Source organism: Lytechinus pictus, chromosome 5 (genome assembly GCF_037042905.1).
Source record: "Lytechinus pictus isolate F3 Inbred chromosome 5, Lp3.0, whole genome shotgun sequence".
NCBI lineage: Eukaryota > Metazoa > Echinodermata > Echinoidea > Temnopleuroida > Toxopneustidae > Lytechinus > Lytechinus pictus.
In genome coordinates, this window is record NC_087249.1 from 24,793,479 (window position 1) to 24,812,907 (window position 19,429).

The 19,429-nt window shown below is 37.9% G+C and overlaps 1 pseudogene; it reads right to left on the bottom strand.

The window, feature by feature from the left end:
• Nucleotides 1–10,237: 10,237 nt before the first annotated feature.
• LOC129261635 (uncharacterized) lies at nucleotides 10,238–11,169 on the bottom strand (annotated as a pseudogene).
• Nucleotides 11,170–19,429: the final 8,260 nt, after the last annotated feature.

A 19,429-nucleotide genomic window follows, 5' to 3' on the forward strand; every position in this document is an offset into this window, starting at 1 on the left:
AGGTAGATATAGTAAACAAAAGAAAAAGATATTGGGATTGTCTAAACAAAAAACAAGAAAAGTGGATAATGATATAGTTAACATAATAATAAAAAGGGTAATACAAGGAGTTTATGCTCTGGTAGAGAATAACAAAACAAAGAAATAAAAATCTTGAAGAAAGACCACCAGTGGTTTATATCTACATAAGTAAAATTGATATCAAGAAACAGTTTACAGGGCAGTAACTTGTTGTAGAGATGTAAAAAACCTTTTTAACTTGGAATCCATCTTGGATGGTGTTAAGGGCTGCTATAACCCTTTCATCGGTTGACCAGGCAAGTAGCCACTTTGGGGTGTTTCACCAGCTTCATCAAAATCTTTTTATTAGCCTTTGTCAAATCCTCCTTGATGGAGAAGCCAGAGTCCTTCATGTTTTGCCGATCCTTCAGCAGCGCAACTTCTATATGAACATAAACTTCTCTAATATTGGGCAGGGCTTGCTGTCAGGAGAGCAGGGCTTTCTGTTATGATGAGATCTGTCAATTTCAGCCCTGGTTTAAGTTGTAGCTGAGGTGTTACAAGACAATTCTGGTCACCTGACCGTCATTGTCTTGATCTGATGCTTCTGAGACCCCTAAAACATACACATTATTTTGCTGGCTATATTGTTCCATATCAGCTCTACTCTAACAAGCCGCCATCCCTGACTCCAATTTTTGCACAGACGTTTTGAGGTACTTGATCTCTCCTCCATAGCTAGTTCAACCCTCAAGTCATTGATCTCACTCTCCTGTTGAGTGATTTGCTAACTTCATGAGGTTTTCAGACTGGAACAGCTTCTTTGGTTCCTCTTCCTCAGGAGTCATTGCATCATGCTTGCAATCATTCATTTTTTCAGTGATCTCCATATCTTCAGTATGACTCTATCTTCTTTGTAATTCTCATTAGTCCAGTTTTTCCATTACAACAGAATTAGTTGTTTCACTGACATGCACTAGTGACATACCAGTTATCTTATTTGACATGAAGTCAATGCTTGTATATGTGTAGTATTTAGCACTGCACCCTGGTGAATTGCAAGCGTCATTGCCGAAGATAGTGAGGGGTCTATCCTTTGTTAACTGTGGGTTTCGCTGATTTGCTACGTGTAGGTGTGGATGATGTCAAGGAGGATGTTATGGACATCGTAGAATGTTGTATCAGACAGGTACGAAGATTTTCAACTAATCGCAGACCTATTCAACCTCCAATAATTGTAGGTTAAACAAGTCTGCAAATAATCTAAAATCCTCATAGGTATTGCCTTTGAGCATCAGCAAGACACCAATCAACAGATTTCTTACTGTACAGGTTGTCTTTAATCTCTTTCTTAATGCTTTTTTACTCTTTATTTGTCTTTCCCAGACATACATATGACAGAACATATGCTGAAACCCTGATCTTCACCCAATAGTTCACAACACTTTCGAATGATCCATCTACTTTATCGCTCTCTTATCCTCGGCCACAGAATTTCTTTGTCCTTTTGTTTCGCCTTCTCAATCAAGTTTCTTCTTGATTGATTCCATTCCAAACGTCGAACTAATGGCCCTATTGTGTGAACACATCATGCATCACTTTATATAAAGGGGTCTATCCTTTATATAATAATTCGCATTGTACATTTCCTTTCTTGTTAAATGTTCAATTATATTAATGTATGCTACTTAGTCTTTTTGTTAAGTGCTTAGAAACACCATGTATTAAGCGCTATATAAATACAATGTATTATTATTATTATCACTTTGCAAATGCTAGCATGATGATATTTTGCAAAGACACATCCAAGAAGGCTAGGAGACATTCTAATGTCCCCCTGCAACCAAGTTTTTCCATTGTAACAGGACTTGTTGTTTCACTAACATGTACTAGTGACAAACCTAGTGTCTTATTAGACGTCAAGTCAATCCACGTATATGTGCAATACTTGGCACTGTACCCCGGCGAGTCGCATCTGCCATCGCCGCAGATAGTGAGGGGTCTATCCTTATGTTGACTGAGGGTTCCTCTAGTTTTTTGCATATAGAAGTAATGGATGATGGGAAGGAGGATGCTATTATGGATCTCGTAGAATGTTGTATTCGACAGGTATTGTAGGTTTAATAGGTCTGCGAATAGTTTGAAATCTTCGTAGGTCTTACCTGTGAGCATAACTGAGACACCAATCAACAGATTTCCAACCGAGACATTCATGTGATCCTCACCCAATAATTCAAGACACTTCCAAATGATCCAAGACACTTCCAAATGATCCATCTACTTCATTGCTCTCTTATCCTTGGCCACAGAATTTCTATGTCCTTTTGTTTAGCTTTTTCCCAAGTTTCTTCTTGATTGATTTTGTAACATGCCAAATGTCAAACGAATGGCACTGTATTATGTGAACACCTCATGTATCACTTTGCAAATGCTGATGATGATATTTTGCAAAGATACATCCAAAAAGGCTTGGAGACATTCTAATGTCCCCTGCAGCCAAGTTTTTCCATTGTAACAGGACTTGTTGTTTCACTAACATGTACTAGTGACATACCTAGTATCTTATTGGATGTCAAGTTAATCCACGTGTATGTGTAGTACTTGGCACTGTACCCCGGCGAGTGACATCTGCCATTGCCGCAGATAATTTTTTTTTGCCAAACTTAATACAAGATAGTACCATGTTTTAGTAATGGTAATTTAAGCGGCTTTCACATTTGCTTGTATGAGCGCTTGCAATCATTTGATCACAATACATGTTGCACACAATCGCAAAGCTTGCAAGCAGTCTCACCACCAATTGTAAAAAGGCCCTAAGAAACAGCATAACTAATCTAACCTGTACATTGACCGAGTATCTAATCTTCCTGTTGAGGAAGTATATGGCCTGATCCCCACCGGGGCTCCTGATGTAGACATGTGTTCAATCAATTGCACTTATCACTCCTGGAAATCTACAGTACTGGTAGAACTGTCACTGAGTTGCTTCAACTTCTCATGTCGAAGGAAAGTTCATGCATTGCCTCTTCCTTCTTGCTATAGCTTCCGACACATCTTTGATGATTCGACACATTGATGACTGTGACATTGCTGCCTTATCACCATGCATCTTTTGATATGATCCTGTAAAATCAAACAAGACATATGGTTGATAGGTTATTTACTGGAGGTAATTTTAAACATTTCATTGAAGCAATACAGATGATACGACTGATGACCCAAAAATATAAACACATAATTTATAAGAATAGCAATGAATATTCATCAATTGCAAATATCATAAAATTTTCTGCAATTTATTTTGAAAGTAGGAATTTTTTAATTTGCTAACTGATCAAAAATTTCATAAAGTTCTACATAGTTTTTCCCTTAACCCTAAAATGACACATTTTCGCGATATTTTTGCAGAATTTTTTTTCTGCCTGTGCTTTAATGACTTTTTACCTTGAAGTTTTGCACTTTTGATAAAAGTTCGAAAACGTACCATTATGTAACATGGCGCGCAGCATAAATGAAATTTTCCCATACATATTACGCATAAAGTAGATGTTTATGTGTAATAATTCAAATAAAAAATGTGTGTTAATATTTATCTAGAATTTACAATAATCTAATTACAAGATGGTATTGTCAAAATTAGCTTCTGCCTGCCGTGATTTGCTTTGTGAAGATAGATATAGCCGAAATTTGTAATATTTGCATATATGGATAATTAATTATGCAATTATTTAGAAAACCATTGTACCTATGGAAATTATTTTTTTTAGTGCATTCATCTTGAGTTGATTTATATATGTGGCAAATTTAATAGTTTTTCATCGCACACAATAGTCGTAATAGCAGAGCCTCAATCCTGCTGTGAAAGTTTTGGAATTAATAAAGGATGCAATTCATAGGTACTTGACTATTTGTTTAAATGATACTCTTATTTATGTGCTCCCGCGCTGATTTCTAGACATTGTCATCAACATCATCAACTTTTTCTGGAGTCCTGAACTTAATAGAAACAGTCAAATAGATTTAACAGTGCCCAGAAACATTCAATAATCATTTATGAAAAATTCAATTACTCACCGACTGCATAAAAACTGAGAGCCGTCAACACCTGCAAATGAACAGTAAGTGGATCTTTGCTCTACGTGTGTGTCTCTCTTCAATTCGGCTCCCAGCATGTTGATGATGTAAATGACGGTTTCTTTTGACAGCCGATACCGATAGATCTCGAAATGGCCCATCCTCGTACCATTCCAATAAATTTTTAGCATCATGTAGCCCACTACGTGGCCTTGGCAAAGCTAGCTGTATGCAGAAGAGTTGAAACATTCTTTATAATTCAAATATTTTCAATTTTTTTTTTGTGAACTTTATTATCGTTCCAAACGGTGTACATGTGCATGTAGATTTTATTAGATGTACATCTGCCAACATAATTATTGCAATCTTAATTTTCTTCCTGAGATTAACAAAAACTACATACAAGTTGTTAATTATTTCAGTTCCTCAATCTGGAGTTTTCATTTTTGTTATCTTCTCAAGTCATTTCAATAATACTTATAAGCAAATCAATACAATGTAAACCAAATAAATCAATCATACCTCTCTTAGTAATTCAAGGTTGTGAAGGTGATGGAGGTAATCCATGGATATACTTCTGATGTCTTCACCGCCTGTCCTTTGAGCAATTCCATCTGTAGTTTAATGATTTTCAATCGTAAGAGTTCTTTCTTAAGAAGAATCTTTGATGTGTCCTCCCTTATCTTCTCTGCTTCTAACTTGGACTTTCTTATCTCCATCTCCAGGTAATCATACAACTTTCTTTTCGTCCCCCAATTTCTTGCAGTGTCAGGGTATATTTTTTAACAGATTCTTTGCATCTTGTGACATCCATTACACTACCCGTCGCATAATATCGCAGAGCGACAAAAACTTGCAGAGATGGTGAAAGAGCGTGATTTCTCCTCGTTTGATGTTCCAGGCTTTCACTGATCATATCAATCACATGTAAACATCCCTGCCTTGTGAATCGGTAGAGCTTAAACATCTGCTGATCATTGTAGAGGTCCAGGGGATGGAGCCTGTCTCGGAAAACTCTTTCCCTTCTCAATGCTGCATTTTGTAACGCTTCAAATACAGCAGCCATCTTGAAATGCGTTCTCTCAAATAATCTATGGTTAACCAAACACTAAGTTGACAGCTAAGGTAAAATTAATCACAGTTGCTATGGAAATGAACCGGAATAAATTCTGGTTATTTTTATGCAACAGGAAAACTCCGGTTAATTATTTTTTACCAGAGTTTTCAATCTAACCGGAGATTTTTACCTGAAAAAACTCCGGTTAGAGTTTTATGCAACGGGCCCCTAATGTTGCGAATGTAGCCTACCGAGAAGAGCGGGGATAGTCTCCTCATCTCCAAAAACACTCTTGAGGGCCTTGAAAACTTGGTTTGGAGTTCTACGCTGGTCTTCATCAAGTACAAGGATCTCCCTCTTTGCCAACCCTGCAAGGTGGGAGATGAATCAGCTCTACTATCGGGATGTTGAGGTGTTGGAAGAGACAAAATAGAATTGATAAGCACACAATAACAGGAATAAAGATTACAGTCAAAGTTTACTGTTAGTTCTCACATATTATGTCTTTCCAATCACTTGACCATTGTCAAGTCCAACTAGGATGTTCTGATATGGTGTGTCTAATGGTTTTGCAGCCCGCTCTCTCAATCACTTATGGATTCCCCATTATTGTGAAATTGTCATCACCATTACAATCGTCTGTGTGGAAACATGCAATGATGATGTTTCTATCTAAATGGTCCTCTTGAGCATGGGGCACTTCTGCTTGATCACTGGGGCATTTATCATGTAACTGAATGTCACCGTGCTGTTCTTTGACTCCCCTTTCCCCCTCTGGACATGATCAGAGTACTTTTTCTTCACTTTTCATGATTGACATACAATATACAATACAATTATTGACATACAATCCGACTGACCAAAAATCCCAGATAACCTTTCTTTGGCCACTTTGAAGTCCGCCTGCTCTCTTGATAGAGACTCTCCCATACAGTGATCACTGGTGTTGACAACCTGGGTGGAAGTGAGAATTGAAGATTATCAGCAACTGACGAGTCAGCCGCTGCGGCTATCTCCAATCTCTTGACCCACTGGCCAAAATCTTTTCCATCTTCCCCAGAGAAATACAGTTCTCACCTGATATGACCTTCCGATCACTTTATCTTTGTTGAATCTTATTAAGATGTCCCCATTTTGTATGTCTAATGGTATTGCTGCCTGCTCTCTCAACCACTTCCCCATTATTGTAAAATTTTCATCACAATTGCAGTTATCTGATTCACTGTGTGGAAAGACCCATCAAAGATGTTTCAATCCAAATGGTCCTTTGAGGATGGGGCACTTCTGCTTGATAACTAGGGAATGGATCAATTTTGCATGTAACTGAATGTCACCTTGCTGTTCTTTGACTCACATACCTTTCTCCCTTGCACTCTGGACATGAACAGAGCAGTTTTTCTTCACTTTCCATTCTTGACAAACAATGAATTGTTTTGCTGAAGACAGATCTCATGCAAAATATTGATGTTAAATACACCTACCCATTTAAAAAGAAATTATATTGTTTCATTATTTTGTCATTGCGTCTTGTCAGGATGGCTTCCTCTCTATATACAGGGACGGGACATTGCGGCAAGGATCAGTTTTAGGAAAAAAGAGATCAAGGTATGTTACCCGATCCACTTAATTCTCTTGCCACCAGGCGATCCCAAACTTGCCTAGCCAGGAAGTAATGCCTGTCAGCTGCCCTTGGCAGAGTCGCCAGATGAAGATACTGCCATATTCTCTTTGCCTTTAATAAAATATACCCGTAGAATTAGTCATATCGTAGACCGAGTATACTAGTCTTTACAGACTATCTGCTTATGCTTAGGGAGTTTATTTTGCTCCTGTTTTAGAGTTAAGGCTTGGCTGGCGATAACAGAATGTCTATAGTGGCAAGCCTCAACACCGCCCGATGCATGTTTTCATGGCTTGGCTGGACTCCAGGTCGGTGTTGATACAGAGCTGGAGGGTGTGGGCTGTGCATTTGATGTCCACTGCCTGCACTGCACGACTTCTCTGACATTTGTGGCGTTGTCATGGACAACTGCACTGACCCTTCGATAAATGTCCCAGTCCTTAGCCTGTAGTATTGTAGATTTCACTTTGTGAAAACTTATACTTGTCTGTCACCTCGGCAAGTTTGTCAAAGAACATTCTCAACCACTTGTCGGTTGAAGGCAGGGATTGCAACAGATATAGTTCACTCCCATTACATGCACAGATGCAACAAAATTTATTGATAACAATTCAATTTATTTTCAATTCCGATAAAAAGAAATAACAGAGAAATACATGCAGGTGTAATAACAAATTGTATAATACAAAAGAATTACATTATGAGGATGTACATGTACACATGCATACAGTACATAAATGGACAGAGAGATAACAACAAAATTAATTCTCCCAGTCCCAAATTTGTTCAGTTTGCCAAGGCAATTCTCACATTTTGCAATACATGCGCCACCAATGTCTGCACCTGAGAGTCCTATTATTTCCAATCGCATTATTTCAAAAAGTGAGTTGAGCGGAATGAGAGTTGACGAATTTGAAGAGATATTTAATTGACTGGTATCACAGCACAGGGAATTAGGATGAGTTAGTAGAGCTTTCAGTGGGAGCCAAAAGAAAAATATGAAGGGTTTGAAGTCTGTGATCAATTAGACTTAGAGCAAGAGCTCGTACCAGCAGGTTGATTTGTCAAGAAAGTTGTTGATCTCGCAAAACTAGCGCATAAAGCTGATTGTCACAAGTGAACTGGCTGAGGGCGCACCTATTGCAAAATGCAAGAATTTGCTTGGTCCCAAGCACCTCATTTTTATGGGAGTGGAATGTAAAAATCTTAAGCCAGAGTATTCACAATTTTTCTACAATTGGCCCCGTTGAGGGGCAACAGCATATAGAATTCATATTCACTTTGAATACCTAAAAACTTCATTTGTGCTGCTAAAATGTGGACTAGAATATCTTAACTTAAACCCTGTGAAATCTGCTTCCAAAATATTGATTTCTGGCATGTAAAATTGCCTTGTGGGTCAGGTGGACGATTGCAATAAATTAATTGATCGCAAACGTTAATTATAATGATGATAATGTTGGCTATATTTATAGTGCCAGCCGTTGCCATTTTGCAAAAATGCTCAAGGCACTATGTAAAGCAATACAAAATTTGAAAGAATGATTAGATTTAGAGAATAATTCTAAACCACATGCACCACAAATCAAGGTTGTGAAGGCAAAACCTACTAGTATGAGACTTTGGAAATGTATGTTATATGAAAGAAAATTTTTTTTTTTCATTTGAATTTTTAAAGCATCCCAACAGAAGTTAAATAAGAAGTCTATATACTGTTGCTCCACATTAAAAGCAGTTTGTCAGACTAGATAAAAATGATACCAGACTCCAATCATGACGAGCAGGCAGGATCTCTTTATGTTATAAACTCTTCATGTAAAGATACATTTATGTATCAAACCAATCCAAGGACCTTTGACTGCCATCAGCTTGCCAGCTTCTAGACTCTGCTTGGTTGGTGTGTCCTTAAATCTGGGACAGGTCTTGCCCTTAAATGAGCTGTCCCTTAGAGTGTCTGTTCCCCACACGGCTATCGCTAGGTTCTTTACGAAGAGGGAATTGGTTGTGGAACTTTTTACAGCTCCAAATTTTTCCTCTCCTGCGGAAACTCCATAGCCAAGTGAAGCCTAAGAGAAAAATACATATTTAACTACATTACTATACATACATGTATATCAAATATTGTCGCAATGTAATGCGATGGTCACATATGGTCATGCGTCGGGTCGTGCACCTCTCTGCATCTCCTCTGCGTCAGATTTCGCAGAAAATCCTTGCGTCGATGCAGGGAGGTGCACGTTTTTACAGACATGCAAGAGCAAGGTGGCAGTGCTCATGCTACAGCAATGTCAAAACGCAAGGAGTCACCTGCAGGAAATGCACGACCGGTTGTGACCATGGCATTCGGGTAAAAACAGCTTAACACTAACAGACTCCCAGTGCTATGACCCCCAAAATTTAGAAATATTAATCTAATTAATCTAGCCCTCCAACATTCATGATGTTTCCCACAAAAGCCTCTCTTAAAACCTAACCCTATAGTCTAACTCTAATCTCTTAATAGACCATTTCACAACATGGAAAAATTGTGTTCATGACAAATTTTTAATCAGATAGGTCATTTTTAAGGTGTGATTTTTTTTACTTACCCAGTATACCGGTAGTCAAGTACTCATTTGTCAACAAGACAAATGATACTTAAATGTGTTTGCCTATTATACTGCCCAACTTCGGCAAAAGGAAGCAAGTGACACATCAGTCAAATTTGAGTTATTGTTCCCTATCCTTGGTCGAATGTAAATGTCTGTGTTTGAGAGATTCAATACAGGAACATTCACTAAGCCATTCTCCGACACCTGGAAGAATGAAGATAGTACCTTGATGCAAGGCTGGAGGTGCTCTCCTTGGATTTCCTTGACAATCACGGTACGAATCTCCCCCCCCCCTCCTCGCAGGCCTTAACGAAACCTGCAAAGTCTGCAGAGACTTTCCCTGGAGCAATACTGGTCCCTTGCTTCTTCAAATCTACCCAGCTTACCAAGCTTGGTTGTGAGGTTCACAGAGACTTCCTCATACAGGGCAAAGACACTAGCACAAGTAGCATCTTCTCACCCTTGAACTTCTCTAGGAAATCCTCTCAAGCTCGTGCAGTTCATGCCGCATGTCTCTCAAGACATTCGAACCAATTACTCCAGGAACTCGCCTCTTCCTATCACTCAATGCTGCTGTGGAGGTCCCTCACAACAAGGAAGTCCATGTTGTGAAAGCTCCTTCCAAGCACCCGAACTGTCAGTTCGACGTATCCACAGTAGGGGATTGTAAGTCCCTTGGCTCCGCTGATGCTGAGGATGCTAGACACATCTACCATCGACTCGTGGCTGAGGTATTTTCTAAAAAATGCCTCAGTCAGAGTCGATACCTGTGCTCCTGTGTCTATCAAACACCTGAAACACCTTGCAGATCCAAGGTCAAGGTTGACCTCAGGAACAATCCACTATTGCTCTCTGTAAGAGAATCGAGCTGTCAACTGACCCACCCACCATCAGGCCCTAGATGGTGGCAGTTACCCGATTAAATCCTGGTTCTCCTTTTTGGGCTTTCTGCATTTCTTCTGGAAATGCTCATTCTCGCTGCAGTTGAAGCATTTCCCATCGCCAGGCGGAATTTCTGGGGCTGACGGCTGGACAGGATCGCGTTAATCTTATCCATTTGTTTCTGTTGCTGCTCCATTTGCTCAGCCTGTTTCTTAAGCAGCTCCACATTCGGATCCGCAACCATTGTCCTCACTGATGCCTCCCATTTTGTCTGGACTGGGCCTAGCCACTCCAAAGCCCTGTCCCGGAGCTCAAAGAAGGAAAGCTGAGGAGAATCTATATTAAGCTTTCTCAGCTCCCTCCATAGAGCCTCATTCCTCACTGCCTCAGCAAACCTCTTCAGGGATGGTTCACGCTGGACCTTAAGGGTTGGATCCAGTTGAACCATTCTGTCGAATAGGTCCACCAATTGCAGTGAACAGCTCAGAAGATCTAAAGAAGGCCCCTGTTCGAAGGAGTAAAAGCTCTGTTGGAGCCTTGGTAGCAAATTCCCGTCACCAAAGAATTTTATCAACACGGAGAAGATATATTCAGGGTGGTATTTGATTTCTTCTCCCCTTCCGCTTGCGTCCCTTCTGGCATCACCTTTTAGGTATTCTTTGATGAAAGCTGTTGCTTCTTACCCCCTTGATGCTTCTGAGCTTCAGCTGGACCCTGATGCTGGCTACCCAGTCATGGATTCCCTGGTCAGATTGGCGAGTAGGCCTACCCGCGAAGACCTTTCTGGAGCTACGCCGACCAGCCTGGCAGCTTCCTTCTCCCTGATCTCCTCTGTCTTTACCTCTCTGGCCTTTAGTGCTGCCTTCAGCACCTTGATTTCATCTTTGAGCTGCTGCACGTCCATACCTAAATCCTGTGATGCACAGAAGAGAGATCTATTGAAAGATACAGCTATATATATCACATTAATAGATCTCTAAGGTAAGCCGAGAGTTTGTACACGTATGAAATAATTTACAATGTTACATCACGTAGATACTATTCATAGTCCCGTGTAATAGTCTTCATCAGTATTCATTGTCCGTTCATTGTTTTCCCGATGTCCACTCTTGGTTTTTCACACGTTTCCTGACTTCTGATCAGTCACTTGTAACGTTGATCCGCTGGGTCCATAAGTTCTAGGACGGGCGTATAATAAAAATGGTAGCAATTAAAATTTGTGCAGTTTTGAAATTTAGCTTCCATACTGTATAACTTACCCTTTCACATGGTGACAACGGCTGCCCAAACAATCGTGTATGATTGACCCGCACAAAATCGCACATACACTGGAGTTGCTCCAGTGTATATCTTGACTTTTTCAGCTGTAATAAATTGAATGAGAAAATAATCTTATTAGACGATCACAAAAAATTCCACTAAGAGATAAAGCCATGCAAATATTTGCATTTAGTTTTCTTTCAATTTGAATTATCAAATGTTAAGTATTCTGTTTGGGGTGACTTTAACCATGGCTTTTTAAAAGATCATTTTGATGGTTGGATCTAATTGTTTGACTTATGACCATGATTCAAACAGGTAAAAACAATCTCAATATAAACTAGAACAAATATTTGGATTGCCCATGAAATTACATTTCAGATGATATATTACCTTAAACTTTGGGATTTGTTCATTGCATCAAGGTCATTTTTAAATGCTCGTCAGTTTGTTTACTGTATTGTTATAACTGTTTAATTTAGCTACAAAAATGAGATCAAAATAAAAGGTGCCCTTTGAAAACCAAAGTAATGCATGTTTAATACTAATGGCCATTGTATTTCTATTGCTATGATCATATATTCTGCTCTATGACTGATATCATAGATTACCTTTTTAACGAATTTTCCATCTTGAGATGAAATTGAATTGTTGACGTAATTTGATTTGTTGACAATGTCATGAATAATACACTGGCATGAAAATGGGTCATATTAATTAAAGGGGTACTCCGGACTGAAATAGAGTGACATTCACAGTGCAAAATGCTGATAATTTCATCAAGGTAGGATAACAAATAACGAAGTTATTGAATTTTAAAGTTTGGTAATATTTTGTGAAAAATAGTTATATGCACGTCATCATGAATATTAATTAGGTGGGCGTGGGCTGATGTCACATCCCCGCTTTCCCTTTTCTAAACTTATGTTATTACATGAAATCATAATTGTTTAATTCATGAAGACATGCCTAGGCTAGACTGATAGAACTGTTTCACCGGAATAATGCAAATCTTTAAAATGCCATAACTTTGTTATTCCTTGTCCAATTTTGATCAATTTTCAGTGTTTTGTATGTCTGATTTTTTTCTATCTGTTTAAATCATATTATTTTCAGCCGGAGCATCCCTTTAATTAAGATGACCCATTTTCATGCCAGTGTATTATTCATGACATTGTCAACAAATCAAATTACGTCAACAATTCAATTTCATCTCAAGATGGAAAATTCGTTAAAAAGGTAATTTATGATATCAGTCATAGAGCAGAATATATGATCTTAGCAATATAAATACAATGGCCAATACAATCAACCGACAGATCTTTCCAAATCAAATGTGCCGATGCAGACTGCAGTAAACGTAAGCTGCAGCTGCTCGAGCCGCAAGCGCAACCGGCAATCACATTACCATGCCGAAGCTCCGGCGGCAATAGACATGGCAAAGACACTAACCACTGCAAGTGCTTGCGACACAAAACAGAACGAAAGAAACGTCTTTCAAAACATTGTGGGTCTAACTGTTACGGTACCAATCGTGATTCAAAATAATACACAGATATTTTTGCAAATAATTAATTGACTTGGAATGATCAAAATGATAAATATCAATACATATGAATGAATAAAATAAATCGTGCTTACTTTGACTGGAGTTTCCATTTTTTCTTCAGCAGACAGCATGTACGAGCGATACCGATCGCGATATCGGGTGATATCAGCTTGCATCCTCGTCCAAGGTTATTCAGTCTTAAAAAACTCTGGCAACTATTAAAAAGTTTGCCAGAGTTTTTTTGCCATGAAATTTTGACCGAATTTGAAACTCTGGCAAAAAACTAAGGTTTTCGCCATAGAAAAACTATGGCAAAAATAAGTCTGGCAAAATTTTTATGCAACGGGGCCCTGTTGGTTACAGCTAGGAAGCATCCCGTTCTGTTCTTGAGAGTTCCCAAGGGTCCAGCTTCTCTCCAAGAATCGGATATGATCTCTTTAAGGATGATCAGCTATCTGTTTGTCTTACTCCTTAGGGGGTTACATAGACATCCTGCTGACTATGCAATGAATGTGACACAAAATTGACATGAATAATGACTCACAATTGCGGTCCAGGCTCTTTTGATCTCATACTTCATCTAGCAAAATAACAAAAACCTCCTAATGGATTGGTTCAAAATGGAAATATCAAGTGTTAAAAAGGATAAGATGTCTCAAAGGTGGTGTGAGATGGAATGAATAGGATATAATCTTATTCAGATAGCAGTGATCCTCTCTGCATCCACCCGTCCACAGGTAACCACAACATTCTTTAGAGATGACTTTAAAACTTTCTACTTTCTCTTTCCAATAGCAAAGTGTACAGAAAAATCCCTGCACTGGACAGAAGGAATTACTCATGGATTATTCTAAGAAAACTCTATTCAGAATCTGCCCAGTGTAGATTATACCAAATTACATGCATACAAATTACAAGTTATAACCAATATTATAATACATTGACATAATTACACAATTAAATTATGGGATGTTACACTTGATTCTACAGTCTTTGGTTTACTTAAGGTTAAATTTGAACTATACAGATGATAAAGTATACGTTAAACCACTGAAACAGCAATGGAATGTAAGACCGCTGCTACACCGGATTTCCTAAGTAGTCTTGGGGCACCCCAAGTGCAGTCAGGGACCGGTTTCTAATCCGATGTAAATGCACAAACCTACCCGAGACCCCTTCTGAGCAAACCTATCTTGGACCACCTCGTGATGTGTTCCAAGACCGATCTTGGGGCTCCCGAGACTGCTTTGGATTCGGTGTAAACGCAAACCTGCCCAAGACTGGTTTGAGACAGGTTTGCTTGATACCCTACACTAGGAATGATTATCCAAACGACAAACACAGCATGTGCTTGGCGCCCTACCAATCCTATCTCGGACGGCTTTGGTTAGTGTAAACGCTCAGAAAGCTGTCTCGGGGCACCCAAAGACTTGTTATGACTTGTTCGGGTGTAATAGGGGGTCAAAAATTTAGGTCAACTTTTTGGAAACCACTCTCGGGTAGGAAATCCGGTGTAACAGGGGTCTAACTGAACAGGAATATGTTGCTGATTTCTACCCTTCTCTCTCTTTCTCAAAACTATTACGACCAAATTATGGAAGCCTGTTGAGTTGTTACACAGCCAAGGGTACTTTTTGCCAACTTGTCCAATCATCGCATGGTCTACCTTCATTTAATCTAATGCCATTCCGTCCATGACCATTTCGTCTCGTAAACAGTTGGTATAATATCCATTTTATTTTCATTCATTTCACCCAATTAACACTTAGTCCCATAAGACCAAATAGTATATGGAGTTGTTAATATAGACTAAAGGGCTATTGGACCAACTGGTTATTAGACAAAATGGTGAGTGGACGAAATGGCAATTAGACCATGTGGATAGTCGACGAACTGATAGTAGACCATATAGAAGTAGATGAGTGGGTAATTGGACAAATTGGCATTACACCAATTGAAAATAAACCCATTTTGCAAGTTTAAAATAAGTATGGGAGTACTTTGTGGATTTTCACATTTACTTCATAGAAAGATGGATAATAAAGTAATATTCAATTTTGAGAATTTTGTGAGATATATCTCTTCTCTGTGTATCTATGGTGCTCAGCCTAAAAGCTTAAAAGATGGATACAGTTTCAACTCAAATGTGAGTAGATCATATTGTGAAAGCATGTGTCTGTATCAGGAATGTAACACTGAATAATGTTGTTGTTCAGATCTAGAGTCTTTATTTTGTCGATAATATGTTTAATAAATTTTTTTATGAAAGAATATGTGGAATCATTTTCTTAGTTTTTTTTTCATTTGTCCATTCCATTTATATTTTGTGTTGGAGAGAGGAGAGTAGAGGTACACTGAAGGGTGAATGTGGTTGTATGTGATGAACTTCGTGGGGGGGGGGGGGAAACTGCCGTGTTACAAGGTAAAGACCATGCTCATATACAAAAACATGTAAAACATTTTTATTCCATGGTTGGGCAGTGTTTGCATATACAACAGAAAGGGGATCCAAACTGCCCAAATTGGGAAAAGGGGGAGTACTTTCACTACCCTAGGTACATGTAAATTGGGGAAAACAAAATAATTGTTTGTCAATGGTATTGTCAAATTTGTATTAGCATGGTGACAAACATTAGCCAGGTGTCTAAGGCACTCTAGCACACAATAAATATCATGACATATGTCCGTGTTTGTTGGATGGCTTTCATTTTTTTTCATCAAACAATTGGAAATATATTGTGAAATTTGGTTTATGAAATTAATATATATTGGCCATTTCAGCTTCATTCAAAAAAGGAAATCTTTAGAGCCATACTAAAGACTCTGTTTTGTGGCACATATTATGGTATTAATGAAAGATATTCATCTTTCTAGTGGTGTGATCAAAATGCACCCCAGGTAATGATAAGGAACAGTTTGAAAAACTTTGAGCTGATGTTATTCAAAATGGCTGTGGAATAATGCATTTAAAGCAACTTATCAAAAATGTTATCTTTTTCTTAACTTTTAAAGGCTTATTTTTTTATGCCTCTTCTCTACCTCCCTATTTCTAGGAGTACCCCCCCCCCCCTCTTGGTACAAACAGAATAGAAGAATTGTTATTTGCCTGATCTCTAGTGTAACTTGAACCGTGCTATCTTGTCTATTACAGGTAGCCAAATTTGTCAAACATTTATTAATGTTGAATTATTCCTTGTGTTTCATACTGAATTATGATTTCATGATGGAAATACATTTTTCTGCTCTGTACATCAATGAAAATTATTCCACTGATCATTTCTAGATAGTTTTAAATGATTGTACTACAGAATAATGCAGAATTGTTCAAATTTTCTCAAACTGAATTGAAATCTTCTGGAAAAGAGTCACATATAGCTTCTGAAAAATGAAATCATACCCTTTTTAGTTTAACCAGTAGTTTGAAATATGGGATATCATGTTTTGGTGTTTAAATAATTTACCCTGAGATCTTGTGTAATGATGAAAAAAACATGGAACAGAAAAACCCATGACAACTTGAACAACGAAAATTGTCCAGAGTAGGGTGGGTTTTTTTGTTTGTTGTTGACATCTTGGCCTGTCGGTTATCTCGTTAAGGTTTAATCCAATCCAAAGTAAACTCTTGTTAATGACAATTCATTGAGAAATTTGAGTTTGTTTGCTGAAATTGTAAAGGAGTGAGGTTGTTTGTGGTACAGTACATGTATTTTTCTCATACGAGTCACCCCCCCCCCCTCCCGCTAGCCTATATGTGTAATCCAGGTAGAGGCTATAGCTGTACCTTTGCTGTTATGCAAAACCTAGGCGATATTTGCTTAGATTATGGGATACCACCCACCCCCCACGCACACACACCACAACTCTGCCTGCCTTCAATTTTTTTATCTCCCTCTTCTACTGCAATAGAGGGTTTGCTCAGAGGATTCTCAAACAGAGTAATATTTTGTCACATGAAGTGTTTTGAAAATTGAGAAACTGAAACAGCAGTTACATGCTCATTCCAAAGTGTATAAATGGCATGTGTATCGAAGCATATCTAAAACTCGGTATCTAGGAGATTGTCCCGTTTTAAAAAGACTTGTTATAATTACAAATGCACAATTACTATGACAAGTTTACTATCAGCCAATCAGATTGGATGATTTCAGTAGCTTGAAACTGTCAATGCATTGTTATTTTAACAAGTTTTATGAAACAGGCCCCAGAACTGCTATTCATTTTTTTAATGTTTTTCAGGAAGACCTGTTTACAAATTGCATCCTTTGTCATTACACTGTTGAAAATCCTCTGTATGTTGTAGTTTATAACTCTATTTTCTGTTTCTCTTCCTGACAAATTGTCTATTCTGGGGGTGTTTCACAGAGTTATTTGCATGCCACCTTGCACCTGGTATCCAAAGCATAACCTCATTGGTGAATACACAGTAGTTCTCTTTCTCTTAGCATGATTGAACCAATTCGGTGATGTTTTATGCACCGTAGGCAACTGGGAATTTATATGTAGTTGCATTTTTTTGTCACACTTAATCTGTGTGAAACACCCTCCCCCTAATATTTTGTTTGCTTTCCCATCTACAAATATCATACATTTCCCCTCCATCTCTCTTATGTTTCTCTATCTCTTACACATCCCACCTGAACCCCCCCCCCCCCACTTCTTAAGTGTCTAAAAGAAAAGGTACAGTGACACATGAAAAATAAAGAAACACACTTTCTGTTCAATATTTCAAATTACATTTTACTGCAATATTACTGCAAAACAACAATTCATATTAAGCATTTGCATTTTCATGGGGATTTACCACCAAGACATAACAACTGATTAGCTTATCTACATTTCAAAGAGTTCATATGCATCACAGCATTATTCAATAACTTCAGACATGGGTATGCTTCAATGTTGGCAAATCCTCTGCGGTCATATTTTGTATAATAGTGTTATTGGTTTAAGCACTGGTAAATTGTAATGCATTTCATCTTCATAAATATTTCACTCAACAAACTGATGAAAACTACAGAGATATCTTTAAAATTTGTTTGTTTTATATCCTGAAAACGCTGATATTTCTTGCTTCTCGTGCAGTTTGTGGCTTCTCAAATGATTTTTGCAACTCCAGACAACGATCAACTGCATCTAAGTTGTTTCTTTTTTTCTGCTGGCATTAGTGATGATAAAGCTGGCTTGTTGATGGATGCATAACAAAGGTCTGCAAAAGATAGTAGAGAAGAGAAAATCATTTTACTTCACACAAAATAATACACAAACTATCGAATTTGCTAACTTTACATTCACTAATATTATTCCAATCAGTTTATTACTAAAACACAATGTAACACATAATGATACTGTTACTTACTGTACATGTATCTCAAGCACAAATATAAGTTTTGACCTTTCTGTAAGCATTAACCAGCTTTATTTTGAAAATGCTGCAATTCTTTTCTAACATTATTGTTTGTGTTTGAATTTTTAAGTTGCAATACTGATCACATACCAAGTGAGTGTTTCAAAAAGTTGTTCGCAAGTTACGAGTGACTTTACAAATACCTGGTGACCCTCTCTGACATACACTGGATTTTCATGTGTTGATTCAAATCTTAAGAAAGGGTCTCCAGTCATTCATAACTTACAATGGCTTTATGAAACACCTACCTGTTATTCTTATATACTGTAAACTAATGCTACTCCAATGGCCAATCATACATAATTTGACATCATTTTAAAGTTTTTATAAAGTAACTCTGTAAAAATTGAAGCAAATGCAAATCGCTATAATAAAGCTTTGATTTAAAAACATATTGATAAGATGCATGGAAAATTAGAGCCTTACCTTAACTTATAATATATTCTATACATCTACAGAAGACATGGGTTATGAATCATCCGTCTTTGTGTATTTCCAGTTGATAACAGGAATATACTTGAGGACCACACTCCAATCTGTCATATACAAGACACCAACACCAAGGAATCCACCCCAGATCACACCTGTTCTCCTCCTGTATTAAATTAGAATTGTAAAAATATATTGGTGTATTTTCTAATTGAGCTTCCTTCTTTATAATTTCCCATCAACTAAAAATAAAAGGGAAGATGTTAAAGGGGAAGTACACCCTGGTAAGTTGGTTTTGATAATAGAAGAAAAATAGTATTGGTACAGGTTTGATGAAAATCCATCGAAGAAGAGACTATTAAAAAGAGAGTTAAGAGTTTGAAAAGAGAGTTAAGAGTTTGTAAAGTAGGCCCAAGTCATGTTGGAATTTTTTTGTTCCGCAATCCACCAGTCGGAATCCGGTATCTCGATAAATGAATTCACCAACGGGAAAAGTACAAAGAAGTCACAGATTATACAATATTGATTTAATTTTTAAACAAACATTCATAAAAAAAACAAG